The sequence below is a fragment of the Frieseomelitta varia genome, unplaced genomic scaffold, assembly GCF_011392965.1.
Source record: "Frieseomelitta varia isolate USP_RPSP 00005682 unplaced genomic scaffold, Fvar_1.2 scaffold_334, whole genome shotgun sequence".
Lineage (NCBI taxonomy): Eukaryota > Metazoa > Arthropoda > Insecta > Hymenoptera > Apidae > Frieseomelitta > Frieseomelitta varia.
In genome coordinates, this window is record NW_025110073.1 from 139,963 (window position 1) to 166,554 (window position 26,592).

General features: G+C 30.5%; 1 long non-coding RNA gene across 1 annotated transcript in view; it reads right to left on the reverse strand.

Moving 5' to 3' along the window:
* Positions 1 to 17,147, reverse strand: part of LOC122530250 — a 22,823-nt gene extending 5,676 nt beyond the window's left edge. Inside the window, exons 1-2 of the long non-coding RNA XR_006306939.1 lie at positions 17,137 to 17,147; positions 6,889 to 6,894 (exon numbers count right to left, since the gene is read on the reverse strand). This is a non-coding gene — a long non-coding RNA (uncharacterized LOC122530250). The remainder of the gene's footprint in view (positions 1 to 6,888; positions 6,895 to 17,136) is intronic.
* Positions 17,148 to 26,592: the final 9,445 nt, after the last annotated feature.

Sequence of the window (26,592 nt, forward strand, 5' to 3'; positions counted from 1 at the left end):
TACCCAAAACTGGAAAGCTAGGATATTTGGAAAGAGTGATTTATGTGCTATAAATAATAGTCAATTCAAGATTTTAAATTCGGTTAAGTTAAGTTACAGAGATAGACGTGAATATTGTTCTTAAAAATAGCGTATATAGTACATATATATACACAGTGGGGTGCAAAATTGAGTCAATAACAGAAATTTTTAAGAAAAATATTTTTTTTGTTAAATAAAGTATAAAAACGTGAAAATAAACTTGACTATCTGATTCTTTATAGTTTTAGGAAACTAAAGCTATTTTTTAACTTTTAAGATTAGATTTCTTCCTGGTTAAAAAAATTAAAAAACAGAACCAATTTTGCACCAGAATTTTTTCATAGTCAGATTTACAAGCTTTATCATACCTTAATATTTCATCCATAAGCCATTTGCTTAGATAATAGCTCTTGGCACACTTTCAAACAGTCTTGAGCAAAAATCAGATCAGTTCCATCTTAAAGACATTTTAAAAGAATAGTTGCCAAATTGTATGTAAGATATGCTCTTCTCTGTAGAAGAAATCGTTTTTCCACATGATCCGGACCCGAAACATACAGCGAAAAACGTAATTAATTAGCTGACTACTCAGGTATTTCCGAGCTTAGATTGGCCTGCACGAAGCCTCAACCTAAACTCCACCGAGAATCTATGGGGTATACTGAACTAAAAATTCTAAACGCATACAAATCTCCTCCTAACTTAGTACTGGAACTACATGCTCGTGTTATAAAATAGTGGAATGAAATACCATCTGATTTCTGCTCAAGACTGTTTGAAAGTGTGCCAAGACATGTTAGAGCTAATATCTAAGCAAATGGAAAAAATATTAAGATATGATAAAGCTTGTAAATCTGATTATGAAAAAATTCCAGTGCAAAATTGATTCTATGTTTTTTAATTTTTTCAGTCAGGAAGAAACCTAATCTTAAAAGTTAAAAATAGCTTCAGTTTCCTGAAACTATAAAGAATCAGATAGTCACGTTTATTTTCATGTTTTTATACTTTATTTAACAGTAAAAAATATTTTTCTTAAAAATTTTAGTCATTGACTCAATTTTGCACCCCACTGTATATATAACAACACATTATATAACATACATTTATTGATATTTGTTGAAGTTTGGTGGACCTTACCTAGTGACAAGGACTACGAAATAATCAATACGTAGTGCAAAAAATTGCTGAGCATAAAGGACCACAGGCGACTTCTACAGAAATGGATCACCTGAAACCTTGGATTAACGACAGAAGTTTGTCCAAAGATAGTGACAGTGATTGCAAAAACATCTCAGGTCAGATGTTAAGTCAGGGTGGCCGAGTGTAGTATCGGTTATTATAATCTGTAATTATATATTTAGTCATGTTTAATTATAACAGATGGTCTGTTTGCTGATCATAGAAATACAAGAAAATATGAGTTTGATGCGAAAAGCACAACATAGGCATGCAGCGTTTTCCTTTTTTGAAAAGAGCCGAGTCGAGCTAGTTGCAAAACGGAGTCGATGAGTGTCATGAGAAAGCGCTGAGAGAGAGCTGTTTGAAAAAGTCAATTATATTGTCTAAAAGAGTTAATTGTGTTGTTTAAAGAGATTATTTGAGTTGCTAATTTGTGTTATTTATCTTGTTTAATTATTTGTTGTTNATATATATATAGTAATAAGAAATAACGTCTAAATCTGCTTGTTATATAAGACGAAGTAATACGGAAAAAGTTAGTATTAATATTAGCGATTTTATGACATCCGCCAATCTTGTATTTAGTATTCTAAAAAGATCGCGGAATTATAAGCAAAAATGAGTTCGAGAAAGTAAATTTGCGTACGACCTCATGGTCTTAAAATCTATTCATAGCTTATCATACTTGTTGATGTGTCTTAGAATAAATAGTACCAGCGGTAAAATGCGAACGATGATTTAAGAGATTATTAATTGAAGAGTTCTTACAAGTATGGGTGTTTCCTGAAAAGTTTTCTTTTTTCTTTTATTTTATTTTTCGTAATGTAACTGTATATATCAAAATATCAGTAAATATTAACTTTTATATATCAATAAATTACCAACTTTTTTTATACATACTATGGGACTGGATGTGTTTCAATCAGTACAATAATTTATGGTCTATTATTATTATTACGCTGATTATATTACACTGGATTTCACACTTTGATTACATAATAATTGACACAATGATTAATCTGTAGTTTATAGGTAGTTTATAATTTATATCTGTAGTATGTAGCGAATACATGTTCTTTCTCTTTCTCTCATATTCTTAAAATTAATTCTTACACGATCATATGTGTTGTTGTCCTGCAGCTCATTGAATCTCAAGCAACTTGATATTAATTTGTATGTTTGTATTTTCTGTAATTTCATGTAGTTTAATAGCTTTAATACTGAAAATATTGACAGTTAATGTAAAAAATTAAATCAGAGGTATTAGAATGCAAGGAATAAAGGAAAGTTTATAACACTACAATGAATGCAAACTTTTTTTCATACGTGTATAACAAATCATCCAAATCTGTGAAAGTGCAACATTGTAAATGTACAAATCTGCTCTAAAAAATTGTAAATTGGTCATTTTGGTAGCCTTAATTTTAACATTGTAACAACATCTAGACAAAGTTGCGCAGTAATCAATTAATTCGTAATCATTTCTGTAATCAATCTATATTTTATTATGATTTGGTAATGTATTATGTAAACGTGTTAATCATGTACGTTATTAAATAAGATTAAATGTTATTACTGGTAACTATTTACAGTTTGACGAGTAGACCTAATAATAGATGAAAAGTAATATACAGCTATTCTATGCTGCATAATGGTATTTATTTTGCTGAATTTATAACAACTTGTTTGCAATTTCGCAATTATATCAGAGAAACTGTAAACATGAGATGTTGGATACCATCTTAAGCTAGAATAGTATTACGGTATGTGTCAAGCAATATAATTCCGGATGGCTCGTATTTGAAGCGGATAGTAACCTTATGGTGAAGTATTATGAGAGATTATTACGTTTCCGATAAAATACCAAAGATTGCAATAAAAGTATATTTTACTGTATATTTTATGAGTGATAGATTCGCGTGGATCGGAATTGTAATCGACTAATATCTGACGACCCTTCACGTATTAGCAACAGCACTAACAGTAATAGGAGAAATAGCAATATAGTATATAATATATAATATATATGTAGCGGCCTAGAGTCCCTCGAATACGAGTTTCGAACACCGACTTGTACAAGCCGCAAGTGGCTGTGCGCCTAGCGTCGATGTTAAGCAGAGTGCGGAACACCGCTAGGATGGGTGACCGTCCAGCCTAGCGAGTCGTTAGAAAAAACAAGCGTCTGGGTTAAGGAGTCGCTGCCATCATCCCCACTGACGAGTCTGAGACGAAACGCTACAATCTTTCATAACCCTACCTTCACAAATCCGACATTCATTCCGAACATCTTTACATCTTTCTTCCTTCCTCACACCAATTGTACATAATTGTAAATACCATAGCTAACCTTCAAACCCTTCAGATGTTTTGTCTGTTCATATACCTAGTCTGTGAATGTAATCCTTGAATTTTCATTGATTTCTTCTTATGTACAAATAAAATTGAAGAGTTATATTTTCTTTATTTGAACTTAAAGCAAAACAATTATTATATTGTGTTATGTCTTTTTTTCTTATCTTACAAATTCTTATATCTTAATATATAAAAATACATGAAGATATTTTCAAAACCATAAATTTACGATAAATCGAAAAAATTATATTTCGAATCAACGTGTACCTAAACATAGTTATAATATAACATTTATATTTCGGGCAATTTTTCTTGGTAACACATATTTCAGGTACCTTTAAATTTTTCTCGCGTATTTAAATAAATAAAAATAAAATAATACACATTGATAGGCATACAAATAGTACATAATAATACATATACATTTTTTAAATACATATACGTTTTCGTTCTCCCAATCTTTCTGAACTGCTAAATTATATTTTTTTTTAATAATTCAACAAGTCAAATTTATTCAATAATTTAGGTAGTCCAATAATTAATTGAACTATTGATAACTATCTCTGATGCTGCAAATATTTCTAAATGTGGGGAGGTATATCTTTTCAGAAGATACCTTATTTTTATTTTTATATCATCTTATTTATTGCTTTTTTTCGTTAATTAATTTTTTTTAATCCTTTTTTATCATTTATACCATTCATTTCATCATTTTCGTTGCATTCTATTACACCGTTTTCTCCTCAATTATGATAAGCTGATAAGATCAATAAAAATAAATTATAAAAAAGAACACCTCAACCTCTGATTCAATGAAAACCCATAGAAAAACCGTTCGTACAAAGTTGACCTTCAACATAATTTTCAAGATCAAACTTTTTTATTATTGCATCGCTTTCCATTTTTTTATAGAGAAAAAAATAAACATTTCACAAAGCATTCATAGAATCACAATTCCTTTCACGTAAACTTTACAAAACTGTGCGACTGAACCAACTAATGTAGTTATAAACAATTTAATTTTATTAAGAACGATAAAACTGGCAAATACAACCTTTCATGGGAGCAATATTCATTAAGGAAGAAATATTCATTTTGACTCGTATATAGATTGTAATAAAATAGAAATTAATAACTTACTGATCTTAAAATTGACCGACTGATTAATGGTTATAAATTACAAAAGTTAATCAAGATTATTGACTTATTTCAATAATGATAAAGTGATTAATGATTATGATAATACGATTACATTTAATAATTAATTACAGAAATGATCAATTAATTACTGTCGGGATATCGATGCAACATTAAAACTAAAATTTCTGGAATAGTTAAAATGATCAATTAATGATTGTTTAAAATATTCTTATAGATTTACAATGTTGTGTTTTCAGAGATTTGAATTATTTTTGTAAAATATATGAATAAAAGTTTGTGCTGTTCATCGTATTATAAACTTTTCAATTGCGTGAATTTTAAATTCTTTGATTTAATTTTTATATTTTAGTGGTCGGTAAAATATAAAATTATAAAAAAAGAGTAGTAAGTCGAAAAACCTAGGCATACTAATTTTGAGAGTATGAGAGAGAGTGTGTGTACACACACACACACGCGCACGTACGCACGCACGCACGCACACACTTGCTACTAGTGGATCGAATAAGAAACACACTGATTATTAACAGATTTAACATTTATAAATTATAAAACATATATAATATTTAATACTCATTGATTCACTCTTGCTTCTCGTCTTTCATGCTACGCGTCTCGGGATCTTTCCAATCACAACTATTTCTCGTCACAATGCTCGCTCTCAATTGTTCTCGCATACATCTCTCATTCATCCTTTCTTCTGCCATGAAATATATCAAACACTCAAATCACACCACACCACAATTATATGCACACTCTCCACACTCATCCTTTCAGTAGATAGTTATAGACCACAAATTGTATTAATAAAAATATATTTTTATTTTCGTTACATTTATCTCACACACGAAACCTTCCAATTCCAGACTATGTAAAAAAAAGTTTATTTATTTATAAAGTCAAGTTTATAGACAAATATGCAATAAAAGAAAAAAGGAAATTTTTCGAGAAACATCTATCTAACAATCCTTCAATTAATAACCTCTTAAACTATCGTTCACATTTTCGTACTCACACCGTGTATACATATGTATGGTATACTGTACTGATTGTGTATGGTATACTGTACTGATAATACCGATGATAGTGTTAATTCTAAAGTTGCAACTTGTTCGTATTATTGGTCTTCTCTGGCTTACTTGTCTTCCTCTTGCTCAAACGCTACTGTTAATAATAGACTTTCTGATTCGGCGTCTGCTTTTGACAGCAGATCAACTAATTCGGCCATAAGAGAGAATGCCTGAGAGATTTTCTCCACTCAACTATAGGTAACTTTAGATTCATGTTTTCTGTCTCCTGTAAAAAAAATTCATGATCAAATCGCTAAACCAACGAGTTTCTTAGAGTACGCTAAAATGCACTAAAATATACAATATGAAATTACTTAAATATATTTAATATTATTAAAATACGCGTCAAAATAAAAGTCACGTAGAACATATAAAAATACACAAACTCGTTTAAAATGAAAGTGTAAAAATACTTAATATATATGTACATAAAAATATCCCGATCCCAATTTTGAATTTATAATCGAATTTGTCGAAAGAGTTTCTTAAAAATGTTCTTACACAATAGCCGTAAACCAAATGTTAAGTAGTCGCATTCATTATCACGCATTTTAGATATAATATATCTCCAGAAAAGTAGAAAAAAGACATTAAAATATTTTTCATACGTTAATGTTAATAATGTATGAAAAAATATAGTTCTGCTTAATTATAATGAACGTCAATACACTCTGACCTTTATTTCTGCATATACGCGTCATGCGATGTTTCATTACTATGTAGAAATATTCTTCTATGATTTTAAAATTTTTAATTTAATACAAAGAATACGCGCATAGAATGTATTAATGCACATACATTATTCAATAAAGTGAAACATTTAGAAGTATATAGTAAAATTCCATTTGAACCAAGTTTCAGTTAGAAATCGTGCTGCTTGAATTTACTAATTTAAACATGATTACCTATTATGAACACTAATTCTATAAACCGAATCTATTCCCCAACAAGTTTATGTATGTGCAAATGAATTCAAGAATGTTACGTAATGAAATAAATACTATTATGTAAAGAAGTAGTCAAACATTAAATTGTAATTAAACTATACGGATTTTTATGCAAATACATATATGTATTATACGAATCTAATTAAACAATATAAATAAACGTCTATCTTAATATCACTAACTATGTTAACATATAACAATTTAATATATATATACATATATATATAGAGCATCGAAGAACAATGCTTCATGTCTCGTAACTAATGCTAAGCGTTAATTCAGTTGTAGCCTAATATATATTTTATTATTAATATAAAGGCAGAAACAGGATTATGTAGAAATAAAAACAAAGTAGCTTTAATCTGATAGAACATAATAATAAACTTCATTGATACGAATCAGTTAATGTAGGCTATCATATATACGAACTTATAATTGATCAACTTCTTTTATCCTTCTGTACTATCTGTTGTATCGCGATATGCGTATGATGAATATGTCACGGTGTGACGGTGTCGAAATGGGAGGAAAGAAAAAACAGCGATAAAATGATTCCCGTTCGTGGAGCAGGAACCGCACTGAAGAGAACACCTTTTAAACTTGCACTAAATTTCCAAAAAAAAAACAAAGAAAAAGACACCTCGAATTATTTTATCCGGATGTCACTTCAACCCTTATTCCTATCCATAGAAAAGGAACGAGTGCGGGACGTAAATAAAAAAATGTGAACCAAATGAAGGACAAAACTAAACTGAAAACTTTATTACGTTTTCCATACAGTTTTTCGGTAAAGTGTGGTAGAAGGGGATTTCCCAGAACAATGTGTCGGGTGACACTTCGTGAGCCCCATACCTCCAGGCGCCAGCCGGACTCAAGTAGTCTGCGTTACAAATACGTAAAAAATACCATTTGCTGTTTGCCGTTTACACGACGATTTTTGCGTGATATGCGATATCGATATTGTATATTCTGAGAATTGCGATACTTCACGATGTCGTTAGCGAGATGTTAAAGCAAACAAATCGTGATATTTACCCGGGAATATATATAAGATGTCTCATAAAAAAGACTTCAGTATTATCAAAATGAAATATTTGAAAAATTATATAAATAATTTAATTTTGCGTTAGTTTATTTGAATAAGAGATTGTTTTTGTCGAAATTATTTTATTATTTCACTATCCAATACAATATTTTATTTTATTTTCTACTTTAAATTTATCTCCACAAATAATATTGTAGAGGATGCGTTCCTCTGTCTTTGGTCCTAATAGCCAAGAGTATTAAATATAATGTGAGAGGTGCATACTCTAGACGCAGTACCGTTAGGCCCATAACGTAATTGCTAAAATTATCAATAATCATAAAATGATCACTTGATCGGGAGAAACACAAAGAGAGTCGATCTATATAAGGGAGTAGAAGTTGATTCATTCGATCATTCCATCATAGAGTTCACATATTGAAATTTTCATGAGAGAGAGAGAGGAGTTCGTTACAATCGGTTGTATTCAGATATATAAAAATTCTTTTTCTTTTATATGTAAGAGTCATACTGGTAGTACGACAAGTCTAGTGAAAATTAAAGGTGAAAACGGATGGGAAATTCGGGAAACATCCAACGGTCAACCGACAGTTTCTGAGCAAACAACGCTCAAGGGCAAAATACATAAGAAATTTCAGATATTCAAATTGGACGGTTAAACCAACAACTGGAAATAACATCAGGAGAAAATCACCCTGTTCAGGAAACCTGAACAAAAAAAAGCAGACCATAAATCAACGTAACTGCAGATAAACCCAATTTATAGACAGGAAAAAGAAAATTAAAGGAGGAGAAAATCAAGATCTTAGCTACCCGTAGACGGTCAACGTCACTCAACACCTGTCACTAAAATCAACAAAATTAAAGGTATGGACACCATAAATCCAGATATCCACACAAAAACAGGTTCAGCATTTTTGCTGACTGTTTAATAACAGAAACAGATAATGAGAAAACCAACACCAAACCACTAACGAAAAACATAATAGAACACGAAAACACTACATCAAATACCAATCTACCAAACGTCAAACACTCAAACACCAAACCTCCACCTATATACATACACGGAAACATTGATCACATCAAGTTATTGAATGCCTTAAAAAATAAATATAAAAGCGCTTTCCAAGTCAAATTTGTCTCGAACAGATTAAAAATAATGTTTAACAACGCAAACGATTTAAATGAATTCAAAACCATATGCAAGAAAGGAAACATAGAATTCTATACCTATAGAATTCTATACCTATGTACAATTAGTTCCAAGGAAACAACCACAGTAATACTAAAAGGATTAATCAAGTAGCTAGAATACTACAAAACATCAAAAGTCAAGGCCTAAAACCCAACTCGTGCATAAAAATGCCGACTCATACAAAATACCTAATTTACTTGGCCTTACATTTGTGCCAGGGACATCCCTAGCCCAGATTAACGACATCAGGTACATCGAGCATGTAAAATATTGGGAAAAATACGAAAGTCCAAAACCTACAGTTCAATGTTTCCGGTGTCAAGCTCACGGCCACACATCCGCAAACTGTAACAAAAAAGCAGTATGCGGAAAGTGCGTTGGAGCTCACGACACAAGAAATTGTACCAAAACTAGAGGAACACCAGCAACATGTACAAATTGCAAAGGGGGCCATTCTGCCGATTTCACCAAATGCTCTGCTCTCCTAGCCTTTTTAAACAAGAAAAATATATTCACTAACAAACCTCAGCTCTCCTTAAAACAATCCCTACCTACACACACCCATTCACACCAACTCCCTATCCTTCCCCCTACCGAAACCTCCTATAACTCCCCCCCCCCCCCCCCCCCCCCCCCTTCAGCCGATACATAAAATCAAACCAGGACTCTCATACTCAAAAGCACTATATCCTCAAAATCCCCCTCAAAATTTTTCAACACACGAACAGCGACCAAACGGCGACTTCACAGATTATATAGAACAAATCCAAACAGCAGATCTATACTTATTCTTAAAAATTATCACCCTCCTCCAAAAACATTACATCAAATGCACAAACCACCTAGATAGAGTCTAGACAACCATTCAACTCGTCAAAAAACTCGAAGATGACCCATAAAAAGCCCTTAAACCTCATTTCATGGAACGCTACCAGCGTAAAAAACAAAATCGCTGAATTCCTAAAATTCTTAAACAAACATAACACCGACATTGCAATAATTACCGAAACTTGGCTTACACCCACAGACAAAATCAGAATTAGAAATTACAATATACACAGAAAAGACGGATCTCTCTCAACTTCTAATAAACCTAGAGGAGGCGTATTAATCGCAATTCACAAAGATATCTCAGTTGAAAACCTATCTCTTCAAACATAGATATAATGAGAGTAAAACTCAAGATCACACCCCCACTCACGATTGGCGCCTCATACGCCCCTCGCAGAACCAAAATAACACCAATAGACCTAGATGACATCATCCCCCTCATGAAACAGGGCATTTCATCATTGGGACGGTTTTAATGCAAAGCACTGTGGAACAACCTCAATAAAAACACAAATGGATCAACAATCAAAAACCATTTAGATCTAAGAAATTACATAGCCTGACGTACACACACAAACAATCACACTGTACACCAACAAATATAGACATTTTCCTCGCAGACGTACCTTACTCTTCCAACTGTCAAATCATCGACGATTTACCTTCAAACCACCTACCCGTAAAATTAACAATTTAACCGCATAGGACAGTTACAATAACCAAATCGACAGAACACACAGATTGGAAGAAGTACACCAAGTTCTGCAACAACTTCAAAATAAACTCACACAAATGGAGACAAATTCTATGTCAAAATAAATTCACACTTATGGAGACAAATTCTATGTCTCCATAAATGGAACAAAATCTACCCACAAAGAAATAGCAGCTGAGATTCCTCAACGATCCATCCTAGGATCCCTATTCTTCATAATTTACATAAATGATCTGCCACAAACAACTCATACTCACACAGTTATATTTGCAGATAACACAGCAATTTACCTATCATCTTGGAGTCCTACAGAAGCTACTACATATTTACAGAATCATATAGACCTATCACAAAACTATTTCACAGAGTGGAAACTAAAAATCAACCCCACCATAACACAAGCTATCACTTTTACATAAAAAAAAATCTAACGCTTAAAACTAAAATTTCCGACCAAGACATTCCTTGGACTCACGCTGTCAAATACCTCGGAGTCACTCTCGACTCCAAAATCACGTGGGCAGCCATAACCAAAAGAGCAAATCTAACTTATCCAGCACTGCATAGACTCATTCCTTTAATATCATTCTTTTAATATTAATATAAAACAGCAAACTAAAAATAAACTTAAAACTCAACCTATACAAAATTTGCGTTAGACCTATAATTATATACGGACATCAAATTTGCGCATCTGCCGCAAATACACATATTAATAAGATCCAAAAGTATTCAAAACAAGTTCCTGGGCATCATCCTTTTAACAAACCGTACGATACCCCCATCAAAACATTACACAAAATAGCTAACATTCCAACCATCAAAGAATACATTCAGAACTAACTCATCAAGTCGTACAACAACAGTCCAAATCCACTCATAAGAAACACTAGGAACTACGAAATCACAAACATTTCTCTTAAAATCAAGATAAAACTTCCAAAGCACGTAATAATGTAATAGAAAAACTTAACATCAACACTGTACATCACGATCGCACTCAAGTATAGTAGGTTTTTTGCAACTTTTTCCTGCAACCCATATATACAAGCAATTACATATAAAAAACCCAACTAGAGATTATTAATTCCAAATTCTCTAATTTAAATGCAGGTTATAGGGAAACTGCACCCCAGGGACTGCAGCAAAAATAATCAGTCAAGAAAAGAAAAAAAAAGCTGCGTGGAGAGCGTACATCGGCATTCATACGACTCCACAGTCAACAGTGAATCATAGCAAGCCATCATAGCTATTAGCATCACACGAAGTAGTCATATTCGTTCGTTTGCATCGACAGTATTTGTTAATATCCGAGCGAAGGTCAAGTTCAGTGTTTTTGCATTGAAAAATTCAAATTTATTACTGGAAGTCCCGCTAGGGGCAACCTGAACAAAGACCAGATTGCCACAATCCAGCCCTGCCCCACAGCAAAGGATTCCACCCAATGGATCACAGCAGCAAAGAGAAAACTAACAGAAGACAAAATAAAAATCGTAGCCACTAGAAGAAGATCAACGTCGCTCCCTGATTCAACTCCAGTTACAAAAATTAACAAAATAGTAGATATGGATTTCATAAATCCAAACATTCAAATAAAAAACAAGTTCAGCTACGTTGATTGACAGATCAGGACAATAGAACACAAAATACAGAATCACTTAGGAGAAATACTTCTACACAAGAATACTACACTACATCCAACCTCAACCCTTCTAACATAAAATCTCATAGTTCTACACATCCCCCCATCTATATTCGGTAAATCAAACCACGTCAAACTCTTGGACGCTCTCAAAGAGAAATACGAGATCGCTTTCCAAGTCAAGTTCACATCTGAAAATCATGTTCGCAAGTTCAATGATTTTATTGATTTCAAGAAAATTTACCAAAAAAAGAAAACATTGAATATCATACCTACAGAGTTAACAAACAAAAGACAACCACTGTAGTCCTCAAAGAACTCATTAAACTCCCTGTAACTAGAATATGTAATAACATTAAAGATCAGAGCCTAAATCCAACTCATTGTACAGAAATTCCTACATACACAAAATACCCGATCTATCGAGTTACCTTCGAACCCGGGACAACTATTGATCAAATAAATCACGTCAGATATATTGAAAATATCGGAATACACTGGAGAAAATTTGAGACACATAAACTCATCATCCAGTGATTTCGATATCAAGCTCATGGCTATATTTCAACTAATTGCAATAAAAAGTCTTTATAAAGTGTGCTGGACCACACGACTCTAGAAATTGTAAGAAAACACTGGAAACTCCACCTGCATGTGATAACTACACAAGGGAAACCACCCAGCTAAATTTTTTAAAAGCCCTGCTTTGCTAGCTTTTATTTCAAAGAAAAAAAAAAATACCTACAATAACAAAATTCAAACAGTTCTTTAACCGTCACTCATCCCAACACACACACATATTTCCTCAGCCTTCTCCTCAACAAAACTCCTTACACCTCCTACATTTCCTACAATTCCCTTTCCACCTATCCCACTCATAGACTAAAACATGGACTAACCTATGCAAAAGCGTTAACATCTTAACAATTTCTGCACCACTCCTTGCCAAATAAGTTACACAACAATTCTTATATCACAAAACAAATAGACTTACTTAAATCAACTAATCTCGATATATTTCTCCGAATAATTTCACTAATACCAAAACATTATATAAAGTCCACCAACAATCTGGATAAAATCAAAGCTACAATTTTAATACTCAAAGAATTGGAAAATGGCCACTCATAAAAACCTACTGAAACTCATTATGGAACGCAACTAATGTCAGAAACAAAACAACAGAACTTCACAAATTTCTTACGGACCACATCATCGGCGGAGATTTCAACGCTAAACACCGCATTTGGAACAATATAAATAGAAATGAGAACGGATCAACAATTAAAAAATCACTTCTAAGAAATTATCAAATCATCTACAGTTCAACTTTCAATGTACCATATCTTTTCAACTACAGAACTATCGATGACCTATCATCAAATCATCTCCAAATAGAACTTTCCCTTACACATGCACAAGAGAAAATAAAAACATACAAAGACGGATTACACAAATTAGGTTAAATATTCCAAACTCTGCAGTAGAATTAACATTAATCCTAACCAACAAATCTGACATAGACACTGAAATCAAAACCTCCACTCAATACATTCAAAACGCATGTCTCAAAATGAACACATAAATTATCTCAGCTCACAACATAAAGCCAATCACAGGCCTATTCCTCTCTGGCATGATAAAAAATAGAAATAAAATGAGAATAAAATTCTGGCATTCCATTATACAGACTGTACAGAAATATATTCACTAATACCACCCAAAAAAGAATTATCCTGATAAAAAACAAAACTTGGCAGCAGAAACTCGCTAATATTAAAAACACAAATGCCACACTTTGGCAAACCTACAAAATCATCGGAGGCTCTAAAAACAAAGTCCCAGTACTACAGGACACAACGAACAACACCATTGGAGTACACAGATGAGGAAATAGCTAAAGTCCTTGCTAGAAATTTCGAACTGATTCACCTAAACGTTTATAACACTCACTTTCGCATAGAACAGAAGATAGAACACAAAGCCACAGTCATCAGAGAAATCTGTCCAACACATGGAAACTCACTATCCTGTACCTCTAAAGAAATAATTAAGAAATTCCCAAATAATAAAGCTCCTGACAAGATCACTGCTACCAGATTAAAAAACCTTCCCACTAAACCAATAATACAATTATATTCCATGTACAAAGCCTGTATTAAACTTGCCTATTTTCCAACAGCATGGAAGATGGCCAAGATCGTCCCAATTGGGGAAACCGTGCAAACCAGCAACATGTACAACCAGTTACAGATCAGGTTACAGCTTTTAAATATCCTAGGCAAGATACTAAAAAGAATCATATAGTCAAATTGCAAATCATAATCCTACAACAATTCGGCTTCAGACAAAACTCCTTTATTCACCAGCTACAACGTGTCACTGAATACATAATAATAGAAAGAAGAAAAAACCGAACCACACAACTTTTACTTTTCGATTTTCAAAAACCATTCGATTCAGTTTGGCATGCCGCACTACTGACGAAATTACACGAAATAAATATTTCAGCACCGATCATTAACATCATAACCAGTTACTTCCAGCAGAAATTTCTATGTCGCCATAAACGGATCCAAATCAGCAATAAAAAATGTCTTAGCTGGAGTTCCCCGAAGATTCTGGGAATTCTGGCATCTATTCCTCTTTGTCCTATATATCAACGATTTTCCTACACACCAAACACGTACACTGTTATCTATGCAGACGACGCCGCCACATACGTATCATCACAGAAACCTGAAAAAGCTACAACATAAATACAAGAACATATTAATATTTTACAAGACTATTTTAAAAATTGGAAATTAATAGTCAACCCAAAAAAAATACAAGTATTTACCACCAAGAAAAGTACCTTGCATTAAACACATCATAATGGAAGGTAAATCTATCCCCTGGACTCCACAGTAAAATACCTTGGTATCATTCTCGACACCAAAATCACTTGTGCTTCCGCAGTAGACAAACGAACACAACTAATTTACCCTGCACTTCGAAGACTCTACCCAATCATATCTCGAAATAGTAAACTTAAGACCAACAAACTCAACCTCTACAAATCACGCATAAATGTCCATCATTACGTATTAGAATCGACCAACATTTAATGTATTTACAAATTTGGTATAAAGAGATTATGTGGTGCTCCAAATTATATTTTTGCAGATCAAGAAATGGAAGAAAAACTTATACTTTACAATTTCACAGAATTTCATTAGAACAAGATAGACTTTTCACGCAATTTTGATGTAAAAATATCGAATATTGATGTAAAAGAATGTATGTCTTACATTGATGTACAAGAAAGTATGTATGTCTTTCTCTGATTCTTATTTGTGAGTGGATCATAGGATGAAATAATACGAAAATATTTGAACAAATACAAGTTTATAACGCTGATACTTTTGATTTCTCGCACTTTCACACTCACTCTTTGTAATTACACTGCAGTTTCTTCTCTACAACTGATTCCTTCGGCTATCGTCTTAAAACAAAAGTCAACACACCAGACACTACATAACATACATTCACACATGTAAAGCCAACATTCACAGTATTTTAGTCCTTGACCGAAACTGAAGAAGGCTCATGATGAATTAACAAAATATTTAAAGGGATATATGTTTCCGATTTCTTATTCAAAGCATTATACAAAGCTGAAGGGCAATTTAAGATTTTGTCATGTCTAATACCGTTCTATTCATGGAGAAACGAAGATATAAAAGACATAATATTTTAAATTTAAAATCAGGAAAAGGATTCTTAATAAACAATTATTTTTAATTCTTTTTATTACTATTCTTAACAAAACTTCTTATTTCTTGATATATATTTGTTTATTTTTTATAAAACAGTATAATAAATAAATAATATAAATTTTCTTACTTTTAAAGTTTTTTCTTTTTCATTTTAATTGTTTATCAAATATTTGAAAACAATTCTTTTACTAATTAAAAAATAACTCACTTCCCTCTGTAATTATTGATAAAGCAAAATGTTCATGAATTATGACTAATTTATCTAAAAAAATATCGTGAAACTCTTGAACGAATTTTGACAAAAGAAATAGAAAAGATGATATTATGTTTCATTTATACATATGTAGCATAGCTTCTTTTCATCTTAGTTCTCCTATTATTTTATAATGCAACCATAATAAATGAAAGAATATAAATAACAGCACTGACAATGAATGAAGTAATAGAATAACACTTTCCGTCATTAATAGTACGTCCCATTGGCTTTAATATTTATTATTGTACTTTTGTAACTGTTTCTAAATGCAATATTTATATTTCTATCACGAAGATTTATTGAAAAGAGAACTAACATTCAACAAATTATATTTATGAAAAGCGACGATATTTTTATTATTATTATTATTATTATTATTATTTGCGTGACTTTGTCAGTTGGTTTCTTCATATTCAATTAACGGATATGAGAGTTTAAAAAAATTATTTTTGTTTTATTTAATTTAAATATGAATAAGCACTTTCTTGACCAAAATATGAATTAAAATATGAATTAAAATATTTTTGATATTATTCAAATGATTTTATTTAATGCTATTTAAATTTTATTTAAATAAAAATTATATTTTTAATTATTGTTTATTACTTATTGTTTAAATAAAAATTTGCCCGAGAAATTTGAATGCAGGTGGTCGATACTTCGGGTCGAATTGAATAATTTTGGTTGAGCTTGGGCGGATTCGGAGACATATGAAAAATCTTCTAATTCGTCTACATAATATCGCTAGTTTAACCATTTCATCGAGTCGACGAACAGACAAGTAACAAAAACGTGGCAACAATGTGAGACTTAGTATTCCATAAATACTATTTTAGGTTGTAGAAAACTACGCTTTCATCAGTAAAACCGAAACTTGCCTGTGTCCCTTTAATTCGCTTTTCTTTTGCATTACGCACAATAGCGAAGACAATGAAAGGATGAAAGTATAGACTGACTACACCCTTACCGATTTCGGTGATTTTTGAATTGTGAAGGTATTTTGAAGTTTTTTTCAGTAACGTACAGTACAATTTTTTCCCTGTAACGAGTATATTGGACTTTGTTTGTTAGAACAAAGGATCGTCCAGGGTATCGATTTCTAAATAATATTTAGGGATCGTTGAAATTAGTGAAGGAGTGATTAATCTACAAATTCACCGGCAATCAGAATGGAGGAAAGTACGATTGAGGAACTTTAAATTTGTAAAATGTTAATACTAATTTATTAACAATTTATAACAATAAATGCTTTCGACCGTCAAATATACAACTCTCTTAGTGCGTCTTGATAAACAACATGGTACTACAAAAAAGAAAATATGTATGATACCATTTAAAAAAATATATTTGACTTCGAAATTTCGAAATGGATGAATTTTCAAGAATTTACAACACATAATATACTTTTTTCTTGCAAACAATATTTGTGTAAATATTTTATTGATCAACTTAAACTTTCATAAAATCGAGTTTGCAGGATAAAGATGATTCATTCGGGTTGTGAATTATACAAATCATATATCTAATTTGCGCTACATAAATTGATTTTGCGAGATATATAAGGATATATTTCATAGATATGTTTGTATTTTTCATTAAGCTTCCATATAAAATATTAAAGATTTACATTAACTAAATATGAAAATTTTGTTATTATCATAACATTTACAGGCAAAATTTAGAAAACTTTTGAATAATATTTTAATTAATAAACGTAATTTTTTGCTAATGAATTACAGAATTCATGTTATTTATCATGATCAATTCACTGCATAGTTATAATAAAATTGTTAAAAATTTAACATAAATTTGAATATGTAATATAAGAAATATAATATAAGAACCTCGTCTGTAGTCCAATCTATTCTCTTAGTCAATGGTAATAGTGATAGACTAATATAATAGTGATAATAGTGATGATTATTGTTATTTAATGATAACAGTTAATTATTAAGAATTTAGACCACTCATAACTCATGAAAAGTTGAATTATGGGTTATGAAAATGCATTACCGCTTATATATATATATATATAGACACACACGTATACACGATAAAAAAGGTATAATAGAAAAATATTTTTCCGCAAAGTGATAAAATCATAAAATTAAAACAAACATATATAATACTAATCAGTCTGCATATAGTAGAAAAATCGATTAGGGCTTGGAGAAAAGAAGAGGGATACAGATACACTGATGCTTAGAATGCCATAATTGCGTGGCTCACGGAGAAATTCGAAAGTCACCAGTCTAGACAAATATTTCTTATGGTCGTACATTTCCCATTTACCAATGGGAATATTTCCTTTCCATCTGTTTGTCAAATTATTGACGAGTAATATCGTGTTAGAGTCGAGAGAGATTTATTATAGGTAAGCAGGTTCTTAATCAACAAAATATATTAAATGCTAATTAATTTTCATTTTATTTGTATAAAATCGTATTACTTACGTATAATATTAAACTATACCATTTTCTCTACAAAATAACTAAATAAATAAATAAATGTTTATGTACCTCAAATGAAACTAATTTGTAGAGATGTCCATTAGTTTTATTATTTTTTGGTATTCCATAAATACTTCTCAGAATAAAATTTATAGATTAGTTATGTATAAATGTTTAAAATATATTTTCTTAAAAATTCAGTTTAATGCTATTGAATTGCACAAACATTTTGGCCGTAGAATGATAAGTAATTTAAGTCATTTAATTTAAGTAATGAATGTAATTTTTGTAATCCATTTTATATAATCGTTAAATAAAAACTAAACACTTCTTAATACATCTTACAATGTTTGATCAAGTTTAAATTACAAAAAAATATATTAAAAATGTATGTTACAATATTTTATTTGTTTCTGCATTTTTCGTTTCGTTTCTAAAGAAAAATAAACGCATGAAACAGCAATACTGTTCGTGAAAAGTCAACAAACCAGAGATAAAATTTGTATAAACATAAACATAATTCATATAGAGAAACTAGTTACTCTTTGTAGTATTATGTATTATTTCACAGATTGAATTGTATCATGGTGTAGAAACATTCTTTTTTACACAAAATAAACAAAACTATTTTTAGAAACATATTTTTTATCGGTAATGAAATATTGTAAATTAACTTTCATTCAAATGAAACTTTCTTTCGAATAAAGAAGCACGAGATACAATTCCATAAATATTCAGACAAATAAATTTTTGATTTTTGGAAAATTGTTGATATTTAACCAGAGATAATATTATAAAAAAATATCGATAGGTTTATTTTAAGGCATGATCTTTTATAATCCTGGATTTATATTTTTTAAAGATTTCTTTTTCATCATATAGAAAGTGGAAATGTACCTCTTTCAAAAATAATATCATTTTAAATATCTTCAAAAAAGTTAAGAAATTTTTTTCATGACTAATTTTTTTTATAACTATCCCAATTTCAGCGATTTAAACTTTTCCTTTACCACGATATCTTCAAACTGCATCTACCATCTTTTATTGCACTTTGAATATTAAGCTTAAGCGGCAAAATGACGATTTCTTAAATTTTTGTTGTTCAAAATTTATCGAAACAAATAAAAAATCGTACGTCAAATTCTGAAGGATTCAATTCGTAATAACTTCAATCATGGAAACAAGTTTTCAATATTTTTACAAACATTTGAATTTTCGAAGAAAAATATTTTCACTTTTCTTCGGCAACATTATGTACATACATCTTCGCAAAAATTAATTATGGTTTGTGAGAAGAAAAGTGAGTGCTTTAAAATCATCACACAATTAGATGAATTGATGTACGAATTTTTTTTCAAAATGCTATAGCAATATTCTCAGATTAAGTAAATCTCATAATGATTTTCAAGCGAGGTATTTTTTAAGTGATTCCAAACTTGTTAAATGCTGTTTCCCATTACTGTTCAGTATATGCTTTACATTTATACAAAGAACTAAAAAAATCACGATAAGTAAAAGTCTAAATAGAGATGCAAATAAAATATTTGTATCACAAATAGTAAATTGCGTCAAAAGTTGAAACTATAATTTCCAATAGGAGCTACATTTCAATTAATAATTGTTGTATTCGTTAATGTATGTTAGTCTCTTATGTACAGAGTACTTCAAAATTATATGTCACAATAATCCTGTGATTCTATCCTTTCACTTTGGTGGAGACATATACAAATAATTTGAGGAAAAAATTGACCTAAATCTTGAATTTCAAGGTTGAATCTTTTTATATTTGCACAGTATTCTACTTATCGTGAGGATCAAAATTGTCTAAAAAACGATGAGTCGCAAACAATCTCGTAATGTTCTTAAAGTTTCAATAACTGGTACATTGCCTTTGTTAACAATAAGTTTCCACTTTAATCAGATCAGAGCGTGTTATTAGCGATAAGGGAAAATCACATTTATATCTCAACATGCAAATACCTCGAAAAATTATGTAGTTACATTTTCAAATACAATATAATAATATAGTGCAGTATATAGCACTGTTGAAGGAAGAATTAGAAAATTGCTAAACAATTTAAGATAAAAGATAATCTGATAAATAAAACACCATCTGACATCTAACAAGCATGAAAGTAAACAGAGCAAAAAATTGAGCGAAGAAATATGATTTTGAAACGTACCATAAAAATTTAATTAAAATGTTTTCCAAATCAATTGTTTTCTGGTAGATTAATTTAGAGAATGGCGAGCTGAATCGATTAATGTATTGAAACATATAATTTTATTAAAAAAGCAAACCTGATTGTAGCGTGCCGATCTGGTTCTACGTATTTTCTTTCTTTGATGTACGAGCCGATCGATGGCTCGCTGCCTTCGACGTTAATGAAGTGCAGCAAGTTCAAAGTAAAGTTTGATTTGTGATATTGATTAAAGAGTGTGAATTGAATCCCTGGGATGCACTGGGTTTGAGGACGCGAACCGGCAAACACGCGGGAGGTTTTCTTGCTGACTTGAAAGTGTGAATAAGACTGTTCTATTTTGTTTCGGAGTCGGCTTTTATATATCCGAGCCCTCTTTGTTTCCTTTCCGATCCTGTGATTTTCCAAACATTTTCAGAGTCAGTTCCAAGAAATAAATTTGACAATTGCTTCTTGGAACTAACGGTTATATCTTCCGTGTCCTGCCGGTTTATTAGTGTCCTGTTTATGGTGGGACCGATGCGATAAAGAAACTCATCGAGCCCTGGAATTAAGAGTCAAATATGACTACAATACGGAAATGTCAGTTTGAAATATGAAATACGGTCGCGGGAGGTCCCTGCCGTAGAAAAATTACAAGACAGGAGTTTATTGTCCCTGGCTCGATGAATTTATTTGTCGCATCACATTTTGACCTTCATTGTGTTCGGTAAGACCGAACACTGATGTTCAAACGCTTTCTGTGAATCTACATTAAAACATAATTATATCAAATAATGTCTCTCTTGAAACTATTTAACATTTGGATATAATTACTCGCTTATAGTTTCTGATGAATCATCCGTAATATTTTATGTCATGTAAGTCACAAATGTCGTATAATTCATGATTTTTAAGCAAAATGTTTAAAATTGACATAAGTGACAGACTGGTAGAAGTCTGTTATATAATCTAAATTATTGTGAAACTCCATTTATATTAACTGAAGTTTATACAAGTATCGGGGTTGATTTAAAGAGCGCGCAACTGACATGACACAGTCTTAATGAACATTAGATTGAGACATGACAAGTCAAAGCAATTCCATGGGATCCACTTTGTAGATACATCAGGGTGCAAAACTTTAGTCTTCATAAAAATATAGTATCACTTTTCAAAACCCTACTGTCAATCCAAAATGGCACCGAAGTCGCTGCTCACATAAGGATTTGTCCGAAAATTCCACATACAAGTAGTTAGCATTCAGATATGAGACAAACTTCAACATATATTATCGCAACAAATTAAAGAGTGATAGCAAATCATTTTACTATTAACATCCTGTCATTCGAATAAAATATTTATGCATAGTGTTTAACATTTCATGTGCTAATTTACTTTATACATAACATTATTTCTGTTATTGTTGTTTTAATCGCAAAAACAACTTGATGAAATATGATTAATAAGATTTTAGTAAAAAAAATAAACAATATCGATAGACAAGGTCAGAGACCGAATCAGTATTACGGATACCAGTAGATGTGTTTCGGTATAATACCGGTATGATATCGGTATAATACCAGTAAATAAAATATTAATATAGTAGAAAAGGAAAAGGAGACAATGATTAAATATTTTCATAAAGCTGTCGATAGTAAATTTGACGACGCTTATACACGTACACTTTGTTTATTTTTATTAGCTTTTTTATCAGTTTTTTATTTTATTTTATTTATATTAGCGGCCACAATAGCATTTCTGCGAAGCATCGTAAACCCTAGGTTTCCAAGGGTCAACCCAGACCTACGTTTGGAAAACACTTGGAGAGAAAACCCTGCTACACCGTCATAAATTAGGAAAATCGCGAAATTGCAGTCCNTGTTACTATGAACTATAATGAATGTTCTATTATATTATTAAAAAATTAATCCAAATTTACTATTATAAACAATCGAAATCCACAATAATGTTAGCATGATGTCCGAATATTAATGAGTCATTGTACGTAGAAAATGAAAAATGTGCTTTCGTCAGGAAAGCGGTACCATATCGGTATATACCGGTATTAAAACCGATTTCCCAAATACCGGCATACACAATATTTCGGTTTCAGTTTACCGGTATAATACCTAAACCTCACAATATTTCGGTTTTCAGTCTCTGGTTTCAACAACTGAAGAAGTACAGCGTGTAGTCGTTAATTCTCAAGTAGTACTGTGGGATCACAAATGACTATAGTTATTTAAATTATACTGCAAATATAATTTTAGTTTCTTAATTTTATTTTGTATTTTGTATTCTCTCTAACAGATATTAATAGTAAAATTTCAATTAACATCGAAGCGAAGTGAAATTAAACATTCGAAGACTAAGCCATACAAAACGTAAATTTGTGTATTTCATAATTTTTATAGCCTTCACGATAATAGTTAAACATCAAAATGTTCTCGATCATTACATCGATACACGTAAATTGATATTAAAGAAATAATTTTTTAATTGCTCGAAAATTCTTTCAAACCATTTTTGTCTCTATATTAGCTTGGATAGAAAGCGTTCACTATGTTACATTCCGTGGAAATAGGCCATATTCTGCATGTACTTACTTCTTTTTCTTTCCTTTTTTCCTTTGAAGTTTTACATTCGAACGAATCTATGGATATTTTAAATAGTTCTTTTCGATATTCATTTCAATAGGGCTTTACAAAGAAAAATCTCCGATATACAGTGACTTTTCTAAAGTGAATCAGCAATTTTTTTTACAGTATTGTTGTACTTTAGTGAAAATTGTTTTAGAGATTTTATGATCGAGTTTACATCTCAAATATATATAATTAGTATTTAGTCTGAGTGCTTTGTGTGTTTAAATATATTAATTTAAAATTAAATGTAAAGATTTGATATTTAACTTAGTTGATATTTAATTGGTATTCAATTCCTCTGCAATCCTTTATCACAATGCTGTGAGAATGTCAACAAGTTTTAACTAAATGTATAGAAACTTTCTGGAGATAGGAATAAAAAATTTCAATTTCAAATGCATATAGACATTAATCATAAAACTATTTTCTATTATTGAGTTTCTTTTTACATTTTAACAATATAATCACAAAAATTAGAATGAAAATAAGAAAGGAAAGCAAGAAGAGCATATTATACTATTCTACATGCTAATTATTAAATGAAGATTAGCTCTACGTCATAGTTACATTTCCAATTCATATTTAATGATAGTCTAAAGTCGGAGAGTGAACATCCTACGGTTATTCTATATAAAGATCACGATCATTTCATACGTAATATATATCTCTATTAATTATTTATTAATTTTTCATTATTTCTAATTATTTTTTTTATTATTTCTTACTATTTCCATTAACATTAATAATTTTTTATTTTCTTTTTTTTTCATTATTGCTGAATTACCATAACTAAGGAAATATATCCTTTGTCATTGTAACAGTGAAGATTTAAGTAAAAAGTAGAAGTAAATGACCTGTAGATCAATAATCATTTCTTTTATGATCAAAGATATTATTACAAAATCCGTAGGAATAATTTGGACATTTTTTCATTTTTGTTTTATTTATATCATTTTAATTCTTCCTTTTATGCATTTCTCTATTATTATTGTTGCTACTTTGATAACGATATTGTTGGATTCTCTGACAAATATATTAATTTTTTCCAAAATCATGCATTTATGGAATACAGTCATTCTCCGAACTCTGACTACATTCATCGAAAATTTTTTCATCGTTTTCGTCATTAGAAATTGGTAGTTGAACCGATCTCTAAAACGTCTTACAATAATATCACTTCCACTGTCTTCATCACTGTATGGTGTTTCATCACTATCACTATCACTATCGAAAAAGAAAATTCGACGTATATATTCATTAGTCAAGCGCACTACTAAAAATTGTTTAGTTGAAGAAAATATTATACAGAACGGAACTAGCTTCACGGTGTGACATCTGGATAACCGATTCTTTTAGAATGGAAAGCTTTATGCTTACCAATTATACCATTACCGACGAAATTGATTTCTTCGCATTCTATTGGTTCTTTGTACTTTAAACAAACATAATATCTTAGATACTGGATCCAGAATAACTTAAGTGAAGTCATAATCGTGCGAAACCATGCCGAAGAGTGATAGTTGAAGTCACATATACGTGATGTCACGATAAGAAACTAATTGAATGTGACATAAACGCGAGTATTTTAAAGTTTTATAAACATGCATTAAAAAATTGAATCCAGATAGAAATTTATTTTATCTGGTATTATTGTAATAAAGGTGAATAATATAAACTTTAGATATTTTATATATTTTTGCGTATTATATGTATACTAAGCTGCATCTTTTAACAATCCACCAATCGCATGAACTTTGAAGCGTTTGGTCGGCATGGACATATCGTTGCAAATCTCGCGAGATACAATATTTTGACATTTGCAACATAGAAATGAAAGAAGCAATATTTTCACTGTTACTAAATATATTCAAACATATCTATAATACATCTGTATAAAAGCAACTACATTATCTCATTGGTTATAATAAATCAGAAGTCACATAAACGTAATTACATTCACCGGCATAAAAATATTCGCACAGTATCTTGTAAAGAAGCTTTTCTGGTAATTATTTGGTATAGCTTATAAGACGTGGAAAATACTAAATTTTTATCATATCGGCTTGTATATTTCCATTCTTTTTTCAAATCTTCTTAATGTTTCTTAGATGTTTAGTATTATATTCTATTATCTTTTTTACAAGTCTTCTGTCCTATCATATATAATGGGATTTATGTCAATTGCGTGAGAGGATGTTATATAACCTAACTATTGACATAAAATACATGCCAGAAAGTCATGTCACAATCTTATTGAAAGTAAAATGCTCTTCGAATTATTTTTTTTTTTTAATTATATATGTGCTTTCCTAGCAATAAATTCGTTGACTATATTTTATACAGTAATAATTTTTTAAATTATCCCACTTTACCTAAATACCACTAATGAATTTATACAGTTATTGTCGCTTGACATCCGTCATTATAAAATTGATTCACGTTTGGCACGTCATCACTTGTATTAACTGCACCATTTCATATTTCCATTATAGGCAATAATATTTACAAATTAGGGTAACTGTGATTTTCAAATGTGTGTACGAATAAGTAATACGAATAAGCAATTTTAAACTCATGGAATCTTAATACTAACATATATATCATTAAGTTACTCATACATTGTATCATTTTTATTAATAATTTATAACAATAAATGATTTGGGTCGTTAAAAATTTAATTCAGTGAGTTCGTCTTAATAAATAACATGGTATAAAAAAGAAAATATGTATGATACCATTTAAAAAAATTAATTTGACTTTGAAATTTCGAAATAGATGAATTTTGTATAAATTTACAATATACAATGTGCTTCTTTATTGCAAACAATGTTTATAATATAAATCAAAAAAATCAATAAATATTTTATTGATAAGTTTAAACTTACATAAAATCGAGTTTACGGGATAAAGATAATGCATTCAGGTTGTGAATTTATACATTCGGAAAATGTGTACACATTTCACATGTGAAATTGCACATTCGTAAATAAAAAGACGTCCAATTATATTGCTCATAAAAATATCACATTTCAATCAATTCTTTCTAGTACTTTTAAATAGATGTTAATAGTCAAATATGTACTAAATTTTTCATACCAATTTCTACTAGTCGCTGTTTTAAATTCCTGTTTAAATTCTGTTG